Below are 25,047 nucleotides of genomic sequence, written 5' to 3'. Positions count from 1 at the left end.
CGCAGAGGCGCCATGCGAAACGCCTCACGCGCGACATTTTTCGAACGGTAGCGGGGAACAAGCGAAGCAGCAGCGACAACCATGCAGGAGAGACTCCAGCAAGGTCTTGGAAGGCGTACACGAAACGGCTGACGCCTGTGCGGAGCGCCGTAACGGAAGTCTTCTTGCTTTATTCTGGGCGCCCTAGCGGCTGCCAGTAATGGAAGGGACGGTTTTTGGCGTCACCCTGAACAAGCAAATACACGCGACGGTCTTTGAAATGCAGAAAGAGTGAAACGCACTATCTTCTAGCGTTACGCGGAAGTGCTGCTTTCACATACAGCGCCGAATAATTGTGAACGCTTGGAGTCCTGATTTTACGACAACTTCGTTCCGAATCAAGTGCCAGCTTCTGTAAATAAGCGAGTATCTCAGGTTCACGTTTGTGCTAGCTAGAGAACGAAGAAGTTCACCGCTTGTTAAAACGCCCCGAACTTGCTCGTACTACCTGTCATGCCTCCAAGAGATCATCATCATCATCATCATCATCATCATCATCGTCGTCGTAATTAGCCTGACTACTCCCACTGCAGAGCAAAGGCGTTTCCCATGTGCCGCCAATCAATGCCATTCTGTGCTTTTTGCTGCCACGTTACACCTGCGCACGTCTTAATTTCATCTGCCCACCTAATTGCCGAGGTATAGAGGGACACAAATGAAGTTCTGTTAGCTAAAGAGCACATTACACGCGTCAGTTTGTTTTGTTCAAGCCGGCTGAACGTCAAGCAACCCACAAAAATGTTGACAAAAGAAGCAAAAAAAAAAAAGAGGAAGGCACGGCGGGGCAAAAGCGTAAGAGCGAATTTTTCAGCAGCGTACAGTAAAAATGAAACAGCCTGAACAACAAAAGAAACTAATAACTACTCATCGAATACTCCATTTTGTTTCTTGGAGTGTGTGAGCTTTTGCATATCGCAACGGCGTCGGGCACTAGCGTGACCAAAAACTCCTCTATGGGTGGGGGGTGGCGGAAGAGGAGGAGGGTTGAACTATTTTTGCATGTTCGTGCGTGCGTTTTTATGTGTGCAGGGATATACACACGCACAATTGATAAATTTCGGGGGAAGAAGGGGAACAAGAAGGGTACCCCCGCACCCCGCTCACCCTGACAACACCAGTGGCATGGGCAGTTACAATGATGGGTAACACCTAGAGTACTTAAAGCGAAAGCGTTAGATGATTCGCCAGTCGTCAAAAGTGGCAGTCGGTGACAACACAGGTTTTAGAAAAGAATCATTGCTGTGTGATGGCGTTCGAAAAAAGACTGTGAGGTTATCGCAGCTCGGTCACAGGTGCGCCAGTCATTGAGGTTCAGCAAAACCACGTGAGGTGCCAGTTTGTTTCAAAGTCCCCGATCCCGGAGGCAATGCGGAATGACGCAGGTTGCTGAAAGCCTTCGGGGAGGAAAAGCGAGAGGGGGTACTATCACTGCAATCGACTAAGAAGAAGGAAACTATGGTTGCTTTCATCGTCGTTTCGTCTTAGGTTATGCGAGCCTTTTAAGTTCTCCGTTTCCTTGAGTGAAAGTAGAGACGGGAGTGTTTCTGCTCTCACTTTCGAACGTTCTGTCTACTTCAAAGGTCTGTCCGATGCGGAATGAAAAACTGTTTGTTGGCCAGATCACCACAACGCCATTTTTTTTTGTCTGATTTCTATTTCTCTTTCCAGGACACATGAGCTGCACAAAGTGGCAAGCAGTATCAGAGAAGGCGCCTCGCGGATTGTGTAACGACACGGTTGACACATTGAAAAGAACGGCTGCTTCACGGCAGCTTGTAGGGCTGCAGAACTTCAGAAAATGTTCTCCGAAATGCCGAGCCGTTTCTTCTGTCAAAGACACACACCTCTAGCGTGTGTATAAGAGACGCTTACGAAACACGCCGGATAGTCGCATCTTCACAGACACCGCAGCCGCATAGAACGGTACCTGCAGCCCTGTTGGCTCTTTAGAGAGCGCAGTTGTTGTTCGCCCATATTTTTTCTTGTACGACTTTGTTCTTGTTAACTTAAGAGTTACATGAATAGTAAATTGTCTTAGATAGAGACGAGTTAATCTTACAATGGAAAAACGTCTATAAACGCGAGGCAAAATCGGTTTTGCTCAAGTAAGTTAGCTGGGTTCAATGAGCCCGGTCACACCAAACAGCACTCCCTATTTTCACTCCATCTGTAATAATAATAATAATAATAATAATAATAATAATAATAATAATAATAATAATAATAATAATAATAATAATAATAATAATAATAATAATAATAGCGCCATACAAATCCCTCGCCGGCGCCTACTGACGTAACGAACCTACAAACATACAATATGCCATATTCTTTTCTCGCCGAAAAGCAAACACCACACAACTTCAGAAATAGGTACACTACCGACAAACTTGGCTTGTTTATCATGCTTGGCGAGTAACATGTTCATTATATTACGTCTAATGATGGCGTCGATAAATTTTTAAATGCGAAGCCTTTCTTTGCATTTTTTTTTTGTTCCAGAATTTTCGACCACCTGAGGTTCTTTAACAAGCACCCAAATCTGAGCGTACGGGCCTACATCATTTCCGCCTCCATCGGAAATGCAGCCGCCCCAGCCGGGATACGATCCCGCGACTTGCGGGTCAGCAGCCGAGTACCTTAGCCACTAGACCACCGCAGCGGGGCAAGCCGCAGTCCGGTAAGAAAGGAAGGTGAAGTGCTCGTATAAATTGATGTGCACAAGCATACGCACACGATGGTTTAGTGCTAGGGGCAGTTGCCTGACCGCAATGGCGACTGCCGCGCTAACGTATGCAAATAAATCTTAAATCAACCGGGACATAACCCCGAACACGAATGGCAACGCACTACTAGAATAAAACATTAATAAAAAATTAAGGCAGCGTCGCCCGAGTGGTGCCAAACCTGAGAGAAAAGCGGAATCGGGCAGCCTTTTTCGTCTTTTCTTTTTTTCCTTCCTTCATTTTTTTTTCGTAAACTCATTTCCTGTGTTTTTCCTCATTATTTCTTTTCCTTTCTATATTTGTTCCCATATTTCCCCTTTTTTCTCTGTTTATATTTTTCGCTTGCATCCTGTTTAAGTTTTCATACGCAGTTTGAGTTGTAATATACGCGCATTCTTTCATTATCAAGACATTTGAACCGCCAGGGGAAGACTTCGGATTTGCTACATGTGGTTTTTCCTGCTTTACGCGAAGCGACGACAACAGTATACGACAGAATACGACAAACTGGTCACCTAAATTGCTCCGCACCACATAGAAACTATATGACGTGGGAGATTTAAGTGACAAAACAAGAACAGCATGATAATGAGGAACGTCGTAGTATATCGAAGGTTCCACAAGTTCTCACCATCAGATGCGCTTTAAGAGGGAACTCCGGTGCATTTTCGACCGTACTGAGATAATGCTGTTTTCAAATAGTATTGTCACGGGGTCGAGACGTGAACGAAGGGAGCAGACTCTAGGTCGAAGAAGAAACTGTTCGTTCGGGCCAAACATGCGGCAACGCAAAAAGAAAGTAAGACACTGGCACCATTAGCTGCAAACATAGCGTCGGCCGTCGATCAACTGACATTTATCGTGTCGGCATTTATCGTGTCGGCATTTATACCCTTGCCATCGAATATTCTAGCATTAGCGGCGACGTAGGTTCCCGAATAATATGTGACGTTCCCGAAGTGGGCGTAAACTTAACAAAACGATCTACTAAAGCCTCGAAGCTTCTCGAACATCGTAGGCACGGTTTGTGCTGAACGTAGCCTAACGGGGTGATAACAAAACTTGGGGAAAGGAACGTGGCAGCAGTATTGACAGTCCTGCAAGAGCTAGGATGATGCGTCATGCCCAGGGACTCGTCAATAAGTTTTATTAGGCAATGAACGATGAGTCAAAACAGAAACCAGTAGAGCGAGCTGCTCCGTGCTCCATGATGGGTATCAGGTGACGTCATAAATTCTCTCCCCGATGACGTCACGAGATCCACTACACCCCGCCACCGGCTAGCCAGGATGTAAACATAGCTCATGTGTCTGTTCTAACGTGCGAAAAGCAAATTGGCGATGCCACTCGACGTGTAACCTGTACCAACTCGTCTGAACTTGCCAGTGACAAGTTAAGCGATGATTGAGGCTACTATCTGAGCGTGGAAGCATCGCTTTTTGATTTCAACCCGTCGGTGCGTCAAGTATCTGATGTGCCCCGAATCAATCTCTTCGTTGCTCAATATTGTAAGACCCGACGCCAACGACGGCTAACACGCTATATGCAGCTGACAAAACTGTGCTCGCGTCGTCATCACCTCGTAGAAGAATGCGCGCGCTGCATCCGTCTGTTGGGAAAGAGGCGGGGTTTTTGAAAAAGACTAGGCACTCACATCAGAATTTCAGGATAGTGTCAATCCCGTGATGGGATTATTACAGGAGTGGTGTCACATTGAACATTGTGAAAGCAAGCAATACACAGACTAAAAATACATGTTGCAAGCACTTGAAATTTCAAGCAAGTATCTCAAACATAGTGCAAAATTCGTCGTAGTGATAGGCAAAGAGTCTTCATGAATATAAACATCAGATGAATTGCTGGGTCAAGCAAAAAACAAATACAAAACGTAATTGTACAGACAGAGTTAAAACTTGCGACATCATCGATTCAGGAAATCACGGCTATATAAAAGTCAGCACACATTCGCTCGCTCGATTAACAAATTTATCAACTGTCGGCTGTGTGAATACGAAGGAGTGCAGGACGTTCCAAGCGCGTATGGCTCGCGAAAAAAAAAAGAGTGGCCAAAAACATTGTTATTGAAGGGACAAACCCAAGGTGGCAGCATTTACAACTGTGATTCAAAAAACAGCTACCAATTTTAAATTTTATTTTCTTAAAAAAAACTAAAAGACTCACGGTTGCATAATTTGGCACATATCGCCACGGTATTAACGAGAACACATGTTTAGTTTTATTGAAATCCGTGAATGTATATAAAAATAAACGCAGGAGTTCCCCTGTAATGTTCGTTGACATCGCAGTGCATACGGGTCTCTGTCATTTTGTCTCCATCGAAATGCGACCGCTGCTGCCGAATCCGAACTCGCCACTTTCGGGGGAGCAGCTGGGCACGGATAACCACCGACACCGGGCAGAAATAAAGTAATAACCAGCAGAGGCATACACAAATCATTGCTCAGGCTGCCTACGCACCAGTTGTGAAGGCTATAAGGCATACTGCCCTAAATCATCGAAGCCTCACCTTCTTGAGTAGGAACTGTGAAAACTTTCTCCGGCTCGTGTGTCATCCAGTCGTTGCCACCGCCCGCCTGGAGAGGCATGCGGCGTTCTTCACTCAGCCTCTTCCCACGGGCGCTGGTGGTCTTCAGCCGGGAGATCCGCCTATACAGCAAACATCACGGAGAATGAGAACGCACGTACAAACAAACAAACAAACAAACAAACAAACAAACACGCGCGCGCGCATATGTGTGTGTGCATACATCGCCTGTGCGCATGCGTGCGCTTGTTTGTCGCTCTTTGTGTGTGTGTGTGTGCGTGATTTCAGTGCCTTCCGGGGCATGGTGGTGCCCCGGAAAGCACTGAAATCTCGCGTCATTAACAACAAAGACTCATGCACTGTCGCGAAACGCAAATAAAATCGTAGTTTTTCGCACGCTGTTATTTACGGTCATGTATGCGCGGGCCAGGTCTTCTTTATTGTCTGTTTTAGACATATGCTCGACTCCACACTCGCTTTGCTTCATTATCCAGAGAGAGAGAGAGAGAGAGAGAGAGAGAGAGAAGAAAGCGTCCGAGAGAGTGCACTTATTCTGCTAGGAACGGCGTTGAGAAGAACTTTAACGTCTAATGCAGCACACGAGGTATGACGTAGCGTAGGGTTGAGGGGCAAATTTTGACTCATCTGCAGGTATTCAAATAGGTGCGAAAGTATCACTTCTTTTTGAGACCTTGGAATTCATTTGACACCCGTAGAATGTTTTCCGAAAAAAATTATTACCGAGAAGAGAATTCCTTGTTGGACTGGTTGTTGCATAATTATGAACTGCAGAGCGGAGACTACGTGAGGCACAGAGAAAAGAAATTGCGAACCAAATTATCAGAGGTGGTTCCAACCTATGAACAGGCTGCGCTTGTATGGATGTGTGTGAGTGTGTGAGAAGAGAAGGGTGTGTGCGCTGATCAACAGGGAAGCGTTTGGGGAGAAAGAGAGAGCCCTTCATACAATTTCCGCGGTAGGCCAACGGTTCACCATGCCCTCCTCTCCTGGCGTCCACGTTACCACAGTACAAAGGAGTTGCCTTGTCGGCGCTGTCGGGAAACTTATGACAGCACGGACGAATGGATTCGAAACCCGCCGTAAGTACACTAGCGCACAGAACTGCACATTTCTGAGGACGCCAACTCCCCTCACCTCCCCCTCATCCATCATGGTGTGATGACGTCAACCGAAAAGTGGAGAGGCCTGAGATAACGTGTAAGGCGTTGGGCAGGCGCCATCACTCTTAAGGCTAGTCAGTGCCCCATAAGGCTATCCTGCGTGCAAAGTGGGTACCGGCTACAGGCAATCTTGACGACACACAGTGGTTTTAAACAGAGAAATTGCAATACATCCACCCATTCCCGAACGCTGATGCAGCGAAAGAGATGATGACGACACAAACAGTTGTGACCGAAGAAGAAGTTATACTCAGTAAAGTGAAAAGTTGGGCGAGTTGGTGCTGGTTCATGATGATACGGGGCGCGAAAAAACGACACACAACAGAAGCGCGTCGTCTGTGTACTTCTTCTCTGTTGTGTGTCGTTTTTTCGCGCCCCGTATCATCACGAAGAAGAAGGTTTTGTGCGCATGCACAAAAAAAAGGAGGTCTCAAGGACGCGACCATCCAAGGGAGAAAAGATGGTGAAGAACGAAGACGACCGGAGAAGAGAATACTTAAAAAAAACACGGCACTCGAATAACAACAAAAAGCAAGACCACAGGACACCATTTCCCCGATGCACGCCATGCTCTGTCACACTTTGCATAATTGGGAAACGGCGAGCAGAGGAGGTAGCGGTTGTCAAGAGGAGACTGCGGTGTAAGGCGGACACGCTGCAAAGAAGAAGGAAATCGGACGCTCCGAGGAATGCGAGAGCAGCCCCGTTGGCACGCCCGCAGGGAGCGGAAAGTGACGCACCAGTGCGCACAGTACAGGCGCCAAGACGGAGAAGACTACCTGAAATTAGAGGAGAAAGAAACGATCCAGCAACAGAACAATGTCGGCGGTTAAAGAGAAAGGAGCATGCCAAAGCCTGCCGAACGGAATGGCACGTCGACCGGAGCCTAGGGAACACGAGCGGTTTTTTTATGCGCACGTCTATGAGAACTTTCGGAAAGAGCGGCCATTCGTGGGCGGCATGGGTTTTCATTTTTCTTCGCGTTCCTGGTTCGCCAGGGAGAAGCGTATTAGCATTGAAAGGGGGCATCGCCATGGGCACGCCTGCATGCCCCTACAGTTTTACCGAATGTATTTCCACATGTAGCTGGCAGTTCGATTTGCTATGCAAATCAGTCATAACGGAGCGCGTTCGGCCCATGCACGACTCTGCTGGTAAGACAGCGCGTTTATTTACAAAGCAATCGGGACGCTTGCTTTCTCGCGTCAGTTATAAAACAAAAGACGCGAACAGCGCCATACGTCTTGGCACGGTGACGTTCCAATTCGGCAAGGTCGCGAAAACGACAGAAAAAAAAAATACGCAAGAAACTGAACGAGTGGGAGTTGCTTCTAAGAGAAGGAGAAAATCACATCTGCATTAACCGCCACCACGGGGGAAAAAAAAAAAGAAGGACCAAAGCTGCTAAGTTAATTTGCCAAGAACTGCCAGCGCAGAGCTTGGCCGCGTCGTTCGAGACGCCGATCCGTATTATGCAGAAAGTTGAGAATGAAATGACACCCTCGTCTCGGCATCGGAGACGTCGAGTCAGAGAATATAACGCCGCGGCAAGCAGCACTTTGTTTTCAGCACTTTTAACTTCTTTTTATTTTGTTGTACGACGGCAAAGTGTATTAAGCAGCTCACGCCCTGCCAAACTTGTCCCTTCGGGCATCGAGGCAGGCTCGTGCATGTTTATGAATACGTGCATCAAGGACGAACACTCACCTCACGCAAGTTGTTGTATTTTGTGTCACTGAAATAAAAAAAAAAAGCAAAGAGCACGATGACAAGACGCTCGTAGCGGTAAATGAACGCGTCGGCACTCAACTGAATATGAAAAAAAAATAATAAGTTACGTGGCATATATCATTTCGATCGTTTTTTTTTTTTTTTTGCGGGCAGCACGAACGCAGAAGTAGTGTCAGAAGTACTGCCTGACTTCTTACAGTTTTATCGGTTAGAATTTAACTACAAGCGCTGTTTTCGCGCACTCATGAAGAACCTTTAGCAGCATTATGGTACCTCAGAACGTGCTTTAGTCGCTGCCACGAATGCAAAAGTGCCCGCTACGTACGCTCGATTCATGAACACACCTGAAAAAAAGAGAAAAGGATTGTGGGCATCATTTTCATCCTTCACTTTCGTTTCTCCATAGCTATGAGCCCTCAAAACACATTGGCATCCCAACTTTTCTGTGTATCACTGCTTCCTCCCCACCTTCACCCCCCCCCCCCCCACACACACACACACAGTTTATTATTTTTTTTTCGCTCTTATTCGCTCGCGCCTTTTAAGGGCACAAAACTTCAGAGGGCCCAACTGTAGTATGACGTGATCGTATGCAGTCGCCATCGTTCGGCGTAACGCAGACAAAACCGCGTATTATAGCACAGCCATCTGAGCGCGCGCCCGCACCAAAGAGAAGTCTTCTCCATTTTGTTATTCGAGGGGCCTGATGATTATATTAAATGCGCAGGTTCAGGCTCTGCCAGCGGCTAGTATTCCTTTAGTCCACCTCACATTGAAGTTGGCTGCGTTACATGTTGGTTCTACATTAAATTATTTCTCTCACCACATCTTTTTGTTTTCATTAATCCTGTGTATGTATGTGTTCGTCAGTGTACGTGTTGTTCGTGTGCATTCGTGATCATTGTATATGTCATAGTCGTCAGCCGACACCTAACAGTTCCGGGAATTATCATTAAAAGTTACCCCTCTCTCTGCAAAGAACGCAGTGAGATTGAAGCTCTCGTTAGTAAGCGAACTAATGCATTTCTGTATATGTACATGCATGCCGGAAGAACATTTGAGCTGCTCATACGAGTGCCAGCTAAAAAAAAACGAAATAGAAATCCCGGCGTCCTGACACAACGTCGCTGCCGCTCTTCATCCTCGCTAATGGATTGCAGCTGCACACCGGCGAAGCACTGAATGGAATAAATGAGAGCGGCCGAAAAGGGGTTTGCCAAGGAGAGCAGATGCGGCTAGCGACAAACACGTCATCAGGGCGGCGACGCCTCCTCGTGCGCCGCCGTTTGCCCGCCGGCAATCATCTCGGAGAGACGTCGATGGACGCTCCGCAATGAGGCGCCGGCCACGACACAATGCGGCGCAAAAAAAAAGAAGGCCCAAACGCCTAGGGTACACCATCGCGGCCAAATTTTCCTCGCGAAGGCCAAGATGGCGGAGAACCGAATGAGAATCGTTTGCTCCTCGCGGCCCTGTCAGCGGCCCTGTCAGCGGCCCTGCAATAATAATGCCCGTCCGAGCGTCTCTATGCTCGCAGCGATGTCTAACAAGCTGACCCTCTGCTCTCTTTATATATACTCCTTGTCCCTGGAAGCCTGCAAACGCAAGGTCACCGACGCATGCCTTGCGAGAACGCGTGTACGTACGTTGCCAGACCAGTTTATGACCGCCCAACGCATACATTACCATATATTTACAAGAGCTTTTGCATCGCTTGCTCGGAACACGCGACGGAGTGGTGCAGCTTATTGATGCGCTGTTCATTATGAAACTGACGAGGAGGGCCAGCGAAGCAGCAAACACCACAAGCGCCCATCGCAGACGTCGTACTACCATCAACAAATACCACTAAACATTCGTCACGAATTGAACAACTATAATGACAGGTTGTGGCGTCTCGTTCTTGGAGTTACGGTAGCCTCCGCACAGTTAGTCAGCGTATACGTTCGAAAGAGGTTCACAGTGGAGAGATGTTGTAGAAGCAGGCAATGAACTGTTGTTATAGTCAAAGGATTGTCAACGAACGCAACGGCAGTGTTGAAAACGGATTTGGGAAGCAAAATGCTTCGTGCGTTAACCTGCATGGTATAGCGTATATGCTTGTGAGAAGCTTTTCATGAAACGACGTGACTTTTCGGAAGCAAATACACATCCATATTAAATCATTCTCACAAGACTGAATAAAGAAAAAAAATCACAGCATATCCACGGACTGAATGATGTTGAGTGGAGGGAAACGTCCGTCAGTCCGTCAGCGCTTCCATCCATCCGTTCGTCCTTGTTTCCATCCGTACGTCCGGTTCGTGCGACCGTCCGTTCGAGCGTCCGTCCATGCGTTCGTCCATGCGTGCGTCCATCCCTCCATCTGCGCATCCTTCCGTGCCTCCATTCGTGCGTCCGTCTATGCATCCATCCATCCATCATATGTCCGTCTATCCGTACGTGCGTCCGTCTGTCCGCGCGTCCATCCGCCTGCCCGTCTGTCTGTCCGTCTATCCGTACGTGCGTCCGTCTGTCTGTCCGTCTATCCGTACGTGCGTCCGTCTGTCCGTCTATCCGTACGTGCGTCCGTCTGTCTGTCCGTCTATCCGTACGTGCGTCCGTCTGTCCGCGCGTCCATCCGCCTGCCCGTCTGTCTGTCCGTCTATCCGTACGTGCGTCCGTCTGTCCGTCTATCCGTACGTGCGTCCGTCTGTCCGTCTATCCGTACGTGCGTCCGTCTGTCCGCGCGTCCATCCGCCTGCCCGTCTGTCTGTCCGTCTATCCGTACGTGCGTCCGTCTGTCCGCCTGCCCGTCTGTCCGCCTGCCCGTCTGTCCGCCTGCCCGTCTGTCCGCCTGCCCGTCTGTCCGCCTGCCCGTCTGTCCGCCTGCCCGTCTGTCCGCGCGTCCATCCGCCTGCCCGTCTGTCCGCGCGTCCATCCGCCTGCCCGTCTGTCCGCGCGTCCATCCGCCTGCCCGTCTGTCCGCGCGTCCATCCGCCTGCCCGTCTGTCCGCGCGTCCATCCGCCTGCCCGTCTGTCCGCGCGTCCATCCGCCTGCCCGTCTGCCCGTCTGCCCGTCTGCCCGTCCGTCCGTCCGTCCGTCCGTCCGTCCGTCCGTCCGTCCGTCCGTCTGTCTGTCTGTCTGTCTGTCTGTCTGTCTGTCTGTCTGTCTGTCTGTCTGTCCGTCTGTCTGTCTGTCTGTCTGTCCGCGCGTACATCCGCCTGCCCGTCTGTCCATCTGCCCGCCTGCCCGCCCGTCTGTCCGTCCATCCGTCTGTCTGTCTGTCCGTCCGTCCATCTAGAAAACACTCAAAGTACAGCGATCTCGCATCTTTTTATTATATAGAAGTACCGCCATCCAGCGGCCATTCCAAAGACTAAACGAGAGGTGGCTACCTACCTACGGCATAAGGAGCTTCGCCTCTAAAATAAAAGCACCCCCTAACGTAAGTATCACATTTTATTTTGTTTGTTCATCATAAAACTATACACGGACGCCATCTGTTTTATAATATGTGCATTGGTTTATTCCACCAACAGTTATCACGTAGCGGTGAATCTTGGAAAGAGGTGGCTACGTACCACATACATCGGGGACGACTGACCTATGCTTTAAGCGTAGTTGGTGGTATGGTGGTTTTGGGACATAAGCGTAGCATGGTGGTTTTGGGACGTTAAACCCCACATATCAATCAATCAATCAATCAATCAATCAATCAATCAATCAATCAATCAATCAATCAATCAATCAATCAATCAACGTTTTACCTATGTGAGAACGCGCAACGACAATGCCAATAACGAAAGGTGTCACTCTCAGCTCCACTGCCATTGAGACGGTCTCGTGCAGTGATGGCGCACTTCGCTTCGTCGTTTTTGGAGCCAGCCCAGTTCATGTGTGAAGACCTTTCAACTTGCCGTGAGCGTAAGTGATACGCTTGTGCCGTGAACGGGGCACGACAACAATGACTTTAACGGCTATACCACGCGACGAGTGTCCGTACAGCACCAATCGTAATTAAAAATATGAGTGATGAGCGCCCACAAGTGACTTGTAGTTCTTCTTGGTTACCTAATTATGCTGAGTGGTTCACTCAGGCGTCATGTCGCCAATAAAATTGGTTGATTCTGATTGCAGAGCCGAGAGAACGTCTTCAATGGCTCTCTCTGCTGAAACCACGACAGTAACCAACACTTTGTTTTATTTTTTCTCGAAAAGAGCCAAAAAGAAAGTGATTGAACCTCTCCAGTACGTGTTAATTGAGTCTGAGGGCCGTGACAAGCCACTTTTCTTGAGAGGCCACGTTTAACGGCGAACCGATTAAGATAGATACCATATGAAAGCTATTGCTGTAGCATGAATGCACGAAAAGAGGGACTCCATGCCAGTTTATGCAGCTTTCGTTTTCTCACCCAAACATGACACTGAAGTTCCCTTCGCATCAGTTGTGATGACTTCGGCTGTACAGCAGTCGAGCAAATACACACGAAGCGTAATACAGGCAAGGCACACACACGCAAGAAGGAAAGTAAATCCCGCGAATAAACGTACGCGGGCGAGCTCCGAGCGCGGCCGAAATCAGGGCCCGGCTAGGTGCGCGAGACAAGCAGCACTCGTGGCACCGCAGCCAATCGGCGCCTGCGCCGTAATCCACGAGAGGCGTGTGAAGCGCTGCACGCTTCAGCGATCAACAAGCGCGTCCCGTCTATTGAGCAATCGATTGTGCCGACGACACGTGGCGCACGGTGTATATAGGCTGTAGGCTTAGCTGTCTGTCGTCTTCCGCTTCGCCGAGTCCGTCGTCGCCAGAGGACAACACTGCCGTCGATCGACGCACAAAAAGAGGGAGCCATCCCCTCCTCGCCTCGTTGTCTGTCGCACCACCCTCGTCGCTCGCAGAGATGGACGATGTTCTCAATCAACAGTGGCGCCTTGCCAGCGCCGCTCGGCAGCATCTTCTGCCGCTTCTACGCGATGCAAATGACGAGCCGCAATCTTCGGCCTGAGAACGCCCGTTCTTTCCCGCGTGCGGCCATATCTCAGCGACAACAAACGAAACACAGCTCAATCGGCCGTTGGCAAAGAACATGGCGCGAAAGAAAGGACGAGGCTTGTCCCTTGTTCTCGGCCTGCTTTGCCACCTTCCCCTCCGTCGCGGGGAGCCTCGCTGCAGACCCGCTTTAAGCTATAGCGCGGTGACGCCTTCTGAATAGACGCTGCGTGAACGGTGTCGCCCTGCATAAATAAACCCTATTTGGACAGCCCCGTCATGTAAGCATTTATATTGCCGTACTAAAGTGTTGTTTATTGGAAGTCCCGTCTATTCATCGCTACTCTAATTGTATTGTTTGTGTGTTTTTTATATCGCAAACTATTGTGCCTAAGGGCACAATAGTAATCAGAACTAACACACCGTAATAAGGATAAGAATAATAGCATCCCTTATACCAAGTCTAAGGGATGCTATTGGTTGCAATTATATTGTAAATGTGAAGGAAGAATATTGAAGAAAAACGTAACGTGCGGTTCGCAGGGACCGAACTTGCGACCTTCGCAGGTGCGGCCTCTGTGAACGGGGGCGTGGCCGCCGCTGTAACTCAGTTGGTGGAGCATCGGACGCGTTAGTCGAAGGTCGCTGGTTCCGCCCAAACTAACGGGAACTTGTATTTTCATCGACTTTCCTTTTTTCAGCTTTACATAAAAATTTGCAGCAATAACGTCCCCTGTAGGCTACTTTCATTGGCATCATTGTCAGTTTGTTTTCATTAACACTGTACCTAAAAAAAAAACGAGCCCTCAGATTTCCTTGTGCAAGGGTATACACTTTCGAAAAAAAAAAATGATGTATGACTTGTTATGAACATTACGAGGCCTTTTACCTACTCAGAACAGAGGTGCGGCCGGCGAGACAAATACAGAGGCATTGACCTTTCCCCGAATACTTTTATTTTCAGAAAGGCGAGCCGAGTCATGGGTATAGTTATATATACCGAGCAAGCAATCTAGTCTATACGATGACCACAATTACTTTTGTTCGAAAGCAAAAAGTTGGAAAGGTTAGGGCAACGTGCAATGCATTGCTAGATTAGTTCGTAAGGGACAAAAGCTTAAAAAAAAAAACGCACCTACGTGAGCACCAGCTACAGCTTTCGAAGGAAAAGACTTGACACCAGCAAGCTGATTGATTGATTTGTGGGGTTTAACGCCCCAAAACCACGATATGATTATGAGAGACACCGTAGTGGATGACTCCGGAAATTTCGACCACCTGGGGTTCTTTAACGTGCACCCAAATCTGAGCACACGGGCCTACAACATTTCCGCCTCCATCGGAAATGCAGCCGCCGCAGCCGGGATTCGATCCCGCGACCTGTGGGTCAGCAGCCGAGTACCTTAGCCACTAGACCACCGCGGCGGGGCTTGACACCAGCAAGCGAGGGTAAAAGTTGACGGGTGGCAATTTACGCAATGGCCCAGAATAAGACGACAAGAAACGAGGTCGGCTGTTGATTGAACTCACGCGCGAAAAGCTTGCCAGAAAAACGAGGTGCGATCACTCCATGGCGGCGTTCATAATTTAGTTATCGGGTAAGCAAAAAAAAAAAAAAGGTGTTTTCACGCCGGCAATAACCGGTCGTCTAAAGAACCGTGTAAACACACCACTTCTGCCACTTAAAAGAGAAAAAAAAAAGCAAATGTGAAAGAAAGCAGCCCTAACGTGCTGCTGCCAAAAGTGGGTCACAGGGTTCCCGCAACTAAGAAAACTTCCGAGGGATGAATTTCACGCATCATATTTTAGACGCATCGGCGTTTGCATATTTAAATGACTTAGGAAAAACCGATCGATCTGTCAAAAAAAAAAAAACGAAAACGCTTCGCCCGGAAGTATAGCAAACAGGCGGCGCACGAAGCAACGAAATTACAGCGCTGCAAGAGAGCACAGCAACGGCGAACGCCCGAAGACGTCGCATCGCGAAAACTGCCCGGCGAAGCTGACGAAGCCGTTTACGAGCCATGCAAATATGTAAAACGCATTCGTCGCATTTCGATTTTTACGCACGCTTATTTTCCCGAGGGCAATAAGGAAAGTAACGACAACATAGAACGAAGGGCGTAGAGGAGACCGCGCGAATCTGCGGGGCGAAAATACAGCCGGAGGCCGGGTTGCAGCCGTAACCTCGTTATTTTCCGACATAAATGATTACGCAATCAATCTCTCGCGGCTCCTGGAGCACGAGCCTGGAGGCCACAGCGCTTTTTTTTTCTCGGTCCTCTCGCTCGTTCTTGTTTGCCCTCTGGCCAGGACACTGTTTGGAGGTAAGTGAGACTGTGCAGTTACACGTAACTGGACGCAAGAAGGCTGAGAGCTGGTTACTCTACGAGACTATTTCCTTGATGAGAGAACGCCGGCGCCTTCGCGCGTTCTCGAGAGGCTTTTTCTGCGGAAAGACTCGGCACGCACACGCGCGCCTACGCAGAATGTGAAGCAAGACAACATGTTTGCTATTTTTCAATCCTACAAAGAGGAAAAGATTTTAAAATTAATATATCGCAAAAACGAAGTCGTCTAATGCGCGCTATGTACATTTGTGTCATGCGGCTGAGTGGCTTTTGTTTGTTTACTTCGTTTTGGTTCTCTGCATCGGGCGTCGGACCACATCTATGCGTGGTACACAAATACAATGTGTACATATATGTTCATACGGGTTGAGTATAGGGTGCTCGTGGAAAAGTAATGTTCTCAGAAATAGATTCACTTCAAACGGAGCACTGCCCGCACACAACTGGCGGCGAAGTTAGAAGCATTTAATAAAACTTAAAAAAAAAACTAAATGACCACGAGACTATGAGTTGTTGAATTTTGCGACTGTTATCGTGAATAAATCTAGCGTACTACCAAAATAGGTAGGAGTAACAATGTATTATACAGGAAGTTAACGAGAAATCATAAAGTAACTAAGTAAAACTCTTGTACCAAACCATTTATGCTGTTTCCTACCGTTTATTAATGTTTAAATCATCACTTACGCGCGCGCACACACACTAAAAAGCAGTTCACATGATATTTACGCAATGAGCTTCCTTAAGTGCGTTATTATCCATATATATACTTCGTATAAAATGTAGCTCGCTTGAAAACTTAACCCACCTATGAAAGAATCAACACGATAATGGCCGGAAGCGTAGATTTTCTGTAACTCATCACTTAAAAATTAGCTCATTAGCCACACATGTAAGCTACGTGAATGCCACAGTTGGTTCACAAATATTATCGAATTATTCGCTGAAAGCGCTATATGCGCAACAACCCCACACATTTCAAGCAAAACGTCAAATGTGATCGCTGCACCACCAACCTGGTGGCCTCGCTCATGAACGAAAATATAATCCGCAGCATACGGGCTGTCCTCTTTGTTGCCTGAGCCTGAACATAAAAGCGTAAACAGTTCACGACATTGGGAACGCTGCCTGTCGCAGGACACGTTGTCAACTACACAGAGAATTAGTTCCCAATTAGTCCTGCCGATTCCGCACATGAATGTGTTTGCGACGCACAAGCATCTGACATTGTGTAATTAAAAAAAACAAAGAAAAACAGGCCCTCACATACAACAATCCGGGTGAGCCTGCCGGACGTATACTGCGTATGATGATGCATGCGCAAAGCTCCAAAAACGCACGCAAAATCCAGTTTTCCGACGAAGTTTCGAAACGATCTGGGCTGCTGTGTTTATCAGGTACTAAGCCGTAATTAATTTCTGCGTAAGTAGCGAGCACCACCTAGTTTTCAGCTGCAATATTCTCTTGAAGAGGGGAATGCGAGCGACAAGCATGCATCCGAGCAAGCTTCAGTTAACGGTGCTCTTTCAACACTTTCCGCAAGCTGTAATTAATGAAACATCTTCGCGTAAAATACAGCCTTTCCGTAAGCACTGTCGGTACCCTACTTTTCAAGAACTCCGCACCGAGCAACAGCAACAACAAAAAAAAGAATACACGCACACCGCCCTGAAATAACGACAGCCACCCGGACATTTTTCACAGTGTCACAATAAACAAGCATTTCGGGTAACACAGCTTGGAAAGAAAGCTCAAGAGAGGTTACGAAACGAACTCGCCACTTACGCAGACTCAGCCAAATCATATTTTGATTAGCCTCGACTCTCTCAACCTTTTCCGGGAGTCTTTTCAAAGACGGGTACGCGGAAATCGTGTGTGTGTGTGTGTGTGTGCGTGTGTGTGTGTGTGAGTGTGTGTGTGTGTGTGTGTGTGTGTGTGTGTGTGAGAGAGAGAGAGAGAGAGACCATTCAAGCCAACGAAAAGAATAAGTAAAACTAAGAACCATCTGTAATGGACGCCGAATACTCCAAGTGCAGAGAAGCACAACCAAGTAAAGCAACAAATTGAAAAAAAAAAGAAATGCCACACTGAGAAGATACGTGTGACAAGCGTTATCTGGCGTTGTGCCAAAACCTTTTCGTCGAACTCAACGCACGCGCACAAGCTCGTCGAAATACGAGCCAATGCGCAAATCCAAACGTACGTTTCATATGTCCGTAAAAAGAGGAAGCACATATACATTTAAGGCGTTGCCGAAGAAGTTACTCAAGCTGCGCGCAGAACGTTCAAGTACGACAAAACTGCACCGAGTTGTAGCAACAGAAACAAATGTCGATATTCTATGATAATCACGAACGGTATTTGTATGACGCAATTTTCCGTTCAACAGAGCCATGCAACGTGATTGCAACAGTATAACACGTGCCGTCGTGCGTTGAGTATCTCTTAAAAGATGCCTTTATTTGCTTCACGTTCATGTCCCGAAGCTTCGACCGCAAATATATTTGTGTCGATGCAGCGCCGTTTTCAAAAGACATACTCGAACAACCAATGCTGTAAGCTTAGAGATTGGCACTCATTGAATGTCTGAAGACGCAAAACTACGTGTTGTTTTTTATCCTCCATAGATGACGCCACTACACGTGCACGTGGTGGTAGCTACGGCACGCGTCATTCGGTATTGCGCTACGCTACGCTTTTGCATCATTGAAATAACGGACAGACTAAAAAACCTGTAAGGATTCAAGCTTTTTGTGGTGTTTTGATTGCGGCTTACATAGAGGACCCCGCTTGGGCAGGAGTGTGCGCGCATGTGCGCGTGCGTGTGTACGTGTACGCGTGCGCGTGTGTACTTCGCAGCGTCACACGTACGTAAGACACTGCGAAACGAGTACATGCTGCTGCTGCTGCGTGCAAAAAGCTAGAAGTGAGCGCCGCACAAAAGCAGCTATTTTCCCCAAGTTGAACAGAAGATGGGAAAGTAACACATCCGTCTGGACTTGCGTCCAGGAATGTTCGCAGCGGTACCGGCATTCGTAATCTTGCTACCCTCGCCGGCACTCGTAATTTGCTAAGAGAATCGGTGCACGCACCACACATAGACGACGAAAGAAAAGGCGTCCCAAACAAAAACAAAAAAAGAGGCAACGCAGAGGGCGAATGAGTAGGCCTAGAGACAAGGAAGCCGGCGTGCGAAGAGAACGTGAGTACGAAGTAAGGACAGTACACTCGAGAACCAGTGTCGTACGAGCACCGCAGAAAGCTAAGAACGTATAAGATGAGGAGCGGATGCACTCCCAAGGCGATCTGACGGGATTTTCTGCCACACATACAGCTGCTGGTTCGTTGTCACCACTGCGGTGACTTCATTGTACTCTGCGCGTGGTGGAGGGTCGGTCTCTGCGGCGCGCTCAGCGTCCTTTTGTTCTTCGCGGCCAGCGTCTGAAAAAATCAACGTTTTACGCGAACAGGCGCATTGTCTGCGCGGCGAACGAAAGAAAGGCGGCGGAACGGCGCGGGAGTGGACGGAAGACAAAAGTCCTGCTTTATTTTAATTCACCGGGTTGTTTTCTTCAAAACCGAACACCAGACTACCCCGCAAGAAAAGCACCGGGAGTCCGGGAAAACAAAAGCGAAGCGTATACCACAGTCACCGTTGAAGGTACGGAAACAGCACACCGTGCTTTCTGAAGGGGAAAAAGAAACAAAAAAGAAAAGAAGAACCACACAAACCTGGCAAAGATCCTACGCAGTGAATTGAAAAACAAAAACAAAAAAAAGAACAACAGAGAATAAAAGAGCCCATCGTTAACTGATCCGCATAACCGGATATATTAGGGAGCAGGTACACCACAAAAGACAGGGTACCATTACTTTCATGGCTTTCCGTTTCCCCTGTCTTTTTTTTTTGGGGGGGGGGGGAACAAAGGATGGTACAATGCTCGTCTGTTTCTCTTTCTTTATTAACAAGCAAGAAGAAATTTGTGCCTTTTTATGAAGGCCACCCATGAATTCTTCCAATGAGTCTCAGGCATTCTAATGCAACAAATTTTTCTCACACAGCGGTTAGTAAAGAAGAGCGCCTTGAAAGAATCTGAATCCGACTTTCTGGATGTAATGCCGCTATTTCCGACAGCATTCTAATAAATGACGCACTGTGAAGCTCGAGCTGCGTAAGAAGGAAAAGATGCGGAGAGCGCGTAAGATACGTAATCGAAACGCGTGGTATGAGATGAACATGTAAAAACGAAGGCCTCATACGTGTTTTTCGTTGTGTTATGTGTTTGTGACCATAGAGCCTACAACATGCCAGGCGCAATCACCCGAATACGGAGCAACTAGGGCGATGACATCACCGCAAATGATATCACTGGTTGCAACTACATAATAATGATGATGAAGCCTAATGTTGTCATTCATGGCAGATTCGGGGTGGCTGACCAACCCTGCTCCGGAGCACTCCACTCTGGCTGAGGGCGATCGAAGGGAATCTTCCAATGGAACACACGCGCTACTGCTGGAGCAAATGGCAGGGTTAAAATGGAATGCGACGCACGCATCTCCTTTCTCGCACGAGTCGGCACGCTAGACATAAAGACGCTACGCTAGCGAAACGCACAGAGTCCGACGCGAGGCGCGACCGACGTTCGCTGGCGCACCCACACAAGGCACCGATTGAATCCGGTTGAATTCGCCGCTTTTCGCGGAGTACAAAAAGTTGCTCCGTGAAGTGGATCCCACGACGAAGCTGTTCCGGGTCTGCCAATCAAACAGACTTGCCCCGCATGGAGCAGAAGCAGTGCTACCGGAAGTGCCTCGATTCCGCCAATGAATGACACCCTAAGATTTACACCCATATTACGAAAAGCAGGAGAAATTTCCATCACCAGACAAAAATGATGGAAAAAAACTAAAAGCACAGGCCTCAAGAAGAACAAAAATCAATTCAACGTCCAGCTTTAGCAGCAAACTTTTTTATAGTATGTGTTTTACTTGAGACATTATTGTCAGCGTCCTCTATTTAGTTTATCATGATCTACCCACGTGACCGAACAAAGAATTAAGGCAGCTTGCGCTAGTTGTGCTACGCCTGAAGTAAGCGCGGAACTAGGCAGCTTTTTTTTTTTCGATTATCATCAAGACACTTGACGAACCAGAGAAAGCAGACATCTCCTTGGCACGAGCGCGCCATCAAATGGCTATGCTATATGTGTTTGCGCCGACATTATGCCACTCTACGACCGACTGCAGCAGTTAAACCCGCTAAACACACACACAAACACCAAACACACGCGCACACACACACACACGCACACACACACACACACACACACACACACACACACGCACACACACACACACACACACACACACACACACACACACACACACACACACACACACACACACACACACACACACACGCGCGCGCGCGCGCGCGTCTAATTCATTTGTTTTGGCACCAACTTCCATGTAATAGCTGCCTTTAAAGCTGTCTTCTCTGCGCTACGATCCTTTATGCGGGGAAGCTGTTCTCAAAATTTCACCATCGCTTTTGGTTTGTGATTATATGCGCTTTTGCACTGAGACTTCAAAAATGTAAGTATCCATTCGTGTCTTTGTTGTAGTTGACAACATCACGAGAAAAACTAACACGTATGTCACCCCAGTAATATAGCTAACCGGTTACGGTGTTCAACTGCTGTCTCGAAGCTAGCGGGATGGAATCCTGGCCGCGGCCGCAGCATTTTCGATAGATGTGATAGCGCTAAAGGACCGTGTATTTAGATTCAGGTGCACGTTAAAGAACTCCACGTGGTCGAAATTTTTAGAGTTCACTACGTTCATAATCATATCGTGGTGCTGGGACGTTAAATACAAAAAATATTATAAATAATATTATTATAGGAGAGAAGAAAAGTAGCTGGCCCCACAAATTAAAACCAACCGCTACACAAAATCAGTTATATACAAAAAAAGCTAATCTACATGACGTTTGCGCGTGAAGCAAATCGGAAGTTCGATCCGTCGTATTATTTTCCAGTTATTTGCTCGCATATTCAAATATGTGAGCATGTATCTCTCTCTCTCTCTCTCACACACACACACACACACACACACACACACACACACACACACACACACACACACACACACACACACACACACACACACACACACACACACACACACACACACACACACACACACACACTCACTCACTCACACTAACGCGCGCGCGCGCGTTCGGTTTATTCTTGTCGATCATAAGAAAATTTCCATCACAGGTATCTCTAAGTGAAAGGAGGCATCAACGAGGTGATAAACCGAATGAGCGAGAAAGAACAAGATTGTTCCGAGAGCACTGAAGAGCAAAAGAACACAAATAAAGGGGAAAGAAATAATAAATGCGCTCGCTTGCGCCATTTTGAAGGACGCCCTTCACAGGGACGCGAGATGCAGTACTCAAAGGACGCATCAGTGGCCAACGGCAACATCTGGCACCGTTCCAGCTGTAGAGGCTCTTCTACAATGTCACTCGGAGGAATGCTTACCTCCGCAATATAAGCGGCGTTGTTTATTTGGACGCACACAGCGCGCTGCCAAGCGGCGTGAAGAAGTTTCCTGAAAGCAGCGAGGAATCTTCCATACATAGTTTTTCGCGTGGGAGAGAGAGAAAGAGAAAAAAAAGTAGGTAAGTGTTTCGCCGGAGACCACACTAAAGGCTTCGGGAATACGACGGTGTGCTCGAAAACGGCCACGAGAAGGCAAGGGTGGAGGGATCCGCCCACACGAATCGCCCGAGCGGGCATAAAACGCGGGTAAAACCTGGGATGCAAATAACGAGGACGGCTCCGTGAAATGACCAGATGGCTGTGTGCGCGATTTCGCGGAATCTGCGGGGAGAAAGCACAACCCAAAAGTATACAATTCCCGCGAGAAAAAAAAAAACATTGAAAGAACGGACGAAAGATACGATATGAGGTTCGTAAAACATAAAAGGAGAATGGGATGAACGAGAAAGAAGAAAGTAACTCGAGGAAAGAACGTTTTGGAAATGAAACCATTTTCGACGCAGGAATCGGGCGCACACACGGCGGGGGCCAAGGTCGCAATGTGAAGACCCCGAGTGCATCGCCATTGTAAACGAGGAATCAAGTTTTAGATTACCAGTCTTTGAATAAGCATCTTTGCCGCAAAGTTCTCAGCGATGCGCACGGAACACGCGACTGGCAAATTCAGCGGTTAAATTGGGAACCAGATTTCATGCCGCCTGCTTTCGTTCTTTCCTTTTTTTTTGTCAAAGGCTAAAAATGGGCGGTAGCATTTTCCATCGTGTGCAAGGATTCCTATCTTAACAGCAGCTATTGAGTTTCCATTTGCATCGTATAGAGAGAATTATTACAACAAAGAAAAATGCATCCTAAATTAAGACGTAATGCATGTGACGGCTCATCCTTCCTAAATATTGTAGTCAACATCGCACTAGCAAATCAGCAAAAGCGTGGGTTCCACATGTAAGCGACTGCGGTCTCATGGCGTGGGTAGTTTAGACAGCTTAAGAAGACCGCTACGCAAAATTTCAAGTGGAACAACGCTGAATGCAATGACATTTTTAAACGTACATATAAGTTCATTTAGTGAGCATACAGGTCTTCAGAGGTAAAACAATCGCGGGGCTGCCGGAAAAAAAAAACAAAAAAAAACACAAGCCGAGAACGCATCTTCGAATTTAAAAGCAGCTGCTTACTCAACCATGCTAACTATTCGCATTGTTTTTGTCTGTTTTGCTTTGTTTTACCTGTGAGCATAAAATCCGTCACTTCGAAACTTTGGCAAGTCGTAAATCAACCCGCGCGCATGCTGTTAAAAAAGAAAAAAAATAGTAGTATTAGTAATATGTGGGGTTTTACGCCCTAAAACCACGATACAATTATGAGAGACGCCGTAGGGAAGGGCTACTGGAATATCGACCACCTGGTGTTCTTTTACGTGCGCTGGCATCACACAACACACGGGCCTTTACCTTTTCGGCTCAATCGAAACGCAACCGCCACGTACGGCATCGGACCCACGGCCTTCAGGTGAGCAGCCGAGCACCTTGGCCACTGGTCTACCGCGGCGGACTTGAAAGGCATGTCAACAGGCTCCGACTTTTCTTTGGGGGTCAGTAACGGTCGTCCCGCCGTCCACTTTAAGGGGCGTATACACGTATGTGCATTTTAAACCTGGGAGCGTTAATCAGCGCCACCTATAGCCTTGATGGTGAGTGTAGAACACACAATTTTCTACCTGTTGGCGTCACATTATCTCATTACCAGCTGGCGGGTGACCAACAATCCCTCGCATAACACATGAAGGCATCAAGTCTGACAGAACAAGATCACTAGTAATGAAGGAAAGGAAAGGAAAAATTTAAGGGCGTGACAACGAGTGTGTTCGGATAGGGGTGACACCTTGCCGTGTCCCAGAAGAAGGAGATGCGATGAAATGTTTAAGGGGGAAAAAAGCAGCCTTTGTGAAGAACCACGTTTAGGGTGCTTACAGGTTTGAATACCGATTGTGCCTGAGTCGAGCTTGGGCCGGCCTAAGCAATGCGGGCTTCCTTTCCAAGACGAAAAACGGCCACGACCACATTGTTTCATGCCATGCACTGAAACGATGACAAACAACTCCATCGCAGCGACCCCAACACGACGTCAGATAAACGAAAAGACCCCACGGGGATTTCTTTTTTTTTTAAGCGAATAGAAATCCTTGGAACATCCACGCTTTCTATACAGCCTTCCTGTCACTGGGCTTCTTTATGTAGCCTATAGTTTCCTTCTCGGGTACTTGTCTTACTGCTATGCGTATTTACTTTCAACTCTCAGGACGGAACAATGGCTGCGAGCGCTCGAATAACGCGAAAGAAATTGTACACACCAGAAAAGAAAGTAAAATAAAACGAACACAGTTCATTTGAAATTCTAAGCAGTTCGGGGTGACTTGCGGTCCCACTCCTAAGTTCGCCCGCTGCCGTTCTCATTCATTTCACCTTTTGTCCCAGCTGTTCGATAGTCTTTGTTCTCGAAGGGACTCTCGGCATCCTGCGCGCATTGAATACCGGGCTCGCTTCTGCGGGCTCGCGATTTACCGCAGGTCAAAGGACGGCAAAGCAGGTGTTTCCTGTAAGTAAACTATTCACCGCCGCTACCGCCACACTTTCGATGCTTTTCGTCCTTTCCTCTTTGTCCTTATTGAAAAGCACGGTCTTGCCGTAGCATTGAAAAGTTCACGACTTGCTTACCTAGCGGTGTTTACAAAAACCACAAAAAAAGATGTTGAGTCGGCGTGTTTACATCACTGAGCTAAAGTTTTTGTTTCGGGTTAGGGCAAACTCTGGAGGTGTATACATCCCGGTCGATTTGGGGAATAGCAAATTAAGTCATACTTGGAGGGCTCACCTATACGAAGACCATTGCCTTACTCGACCTGCAGAATGACCAAACTCATTGACAA

The 25,047-nt window shown here is 47.7% G+C and overlaps 1 protein-coding gene across 15 annotated transcripts in view; it reads right to left on the bottom strand.

The window, feature by feature from the left end:
• LOC119177364 (uncharacterized) overlaps positions 1-25,047 on the bottom strand; it is a 515,905-nt gene that overhangs the window by 37,627 nt on the left and 453,231 nt on the right. For 13 of the 15 annotated variants that reach the window (XM_075882186.1, XM_075882185.1, XM_075882188.1 and 10 more), the window contains one exon: positions 5,293-5,432. The gene's annotated coding sequence lies outside the window, so the exon portion shown is untranslated. Of the gene's footprint in view, positions 1-5,292; positions 5,433-8,198; positions 8,227-25,047 lie in introns of all 15 variants that reach the window. The other 2 variants (XM_075882184.1, XM_075882193.1) reach the window with 1 other exon arrangement.

Source organism: Rhipicephalus microplus, chromosome 2 (genome assembly GCF_043290135.1).
Source record: "Rhipicephalus microplus isolate Deutch F79 chromosome 2, USDA_Rmic, whole genome shotgun sequence".
Taxonomy (NCBI): Eukaryota; Metazoa; Arthropoda; class Arachnida; order Ixodida; family Ixodidae; genus Rhipicephalus; species Rhipicephalus microplus.
Note: the sequence above shows the minus strand (reverse complement) of the source record. Positions and strands in the feature narration are given on the sequence as shown.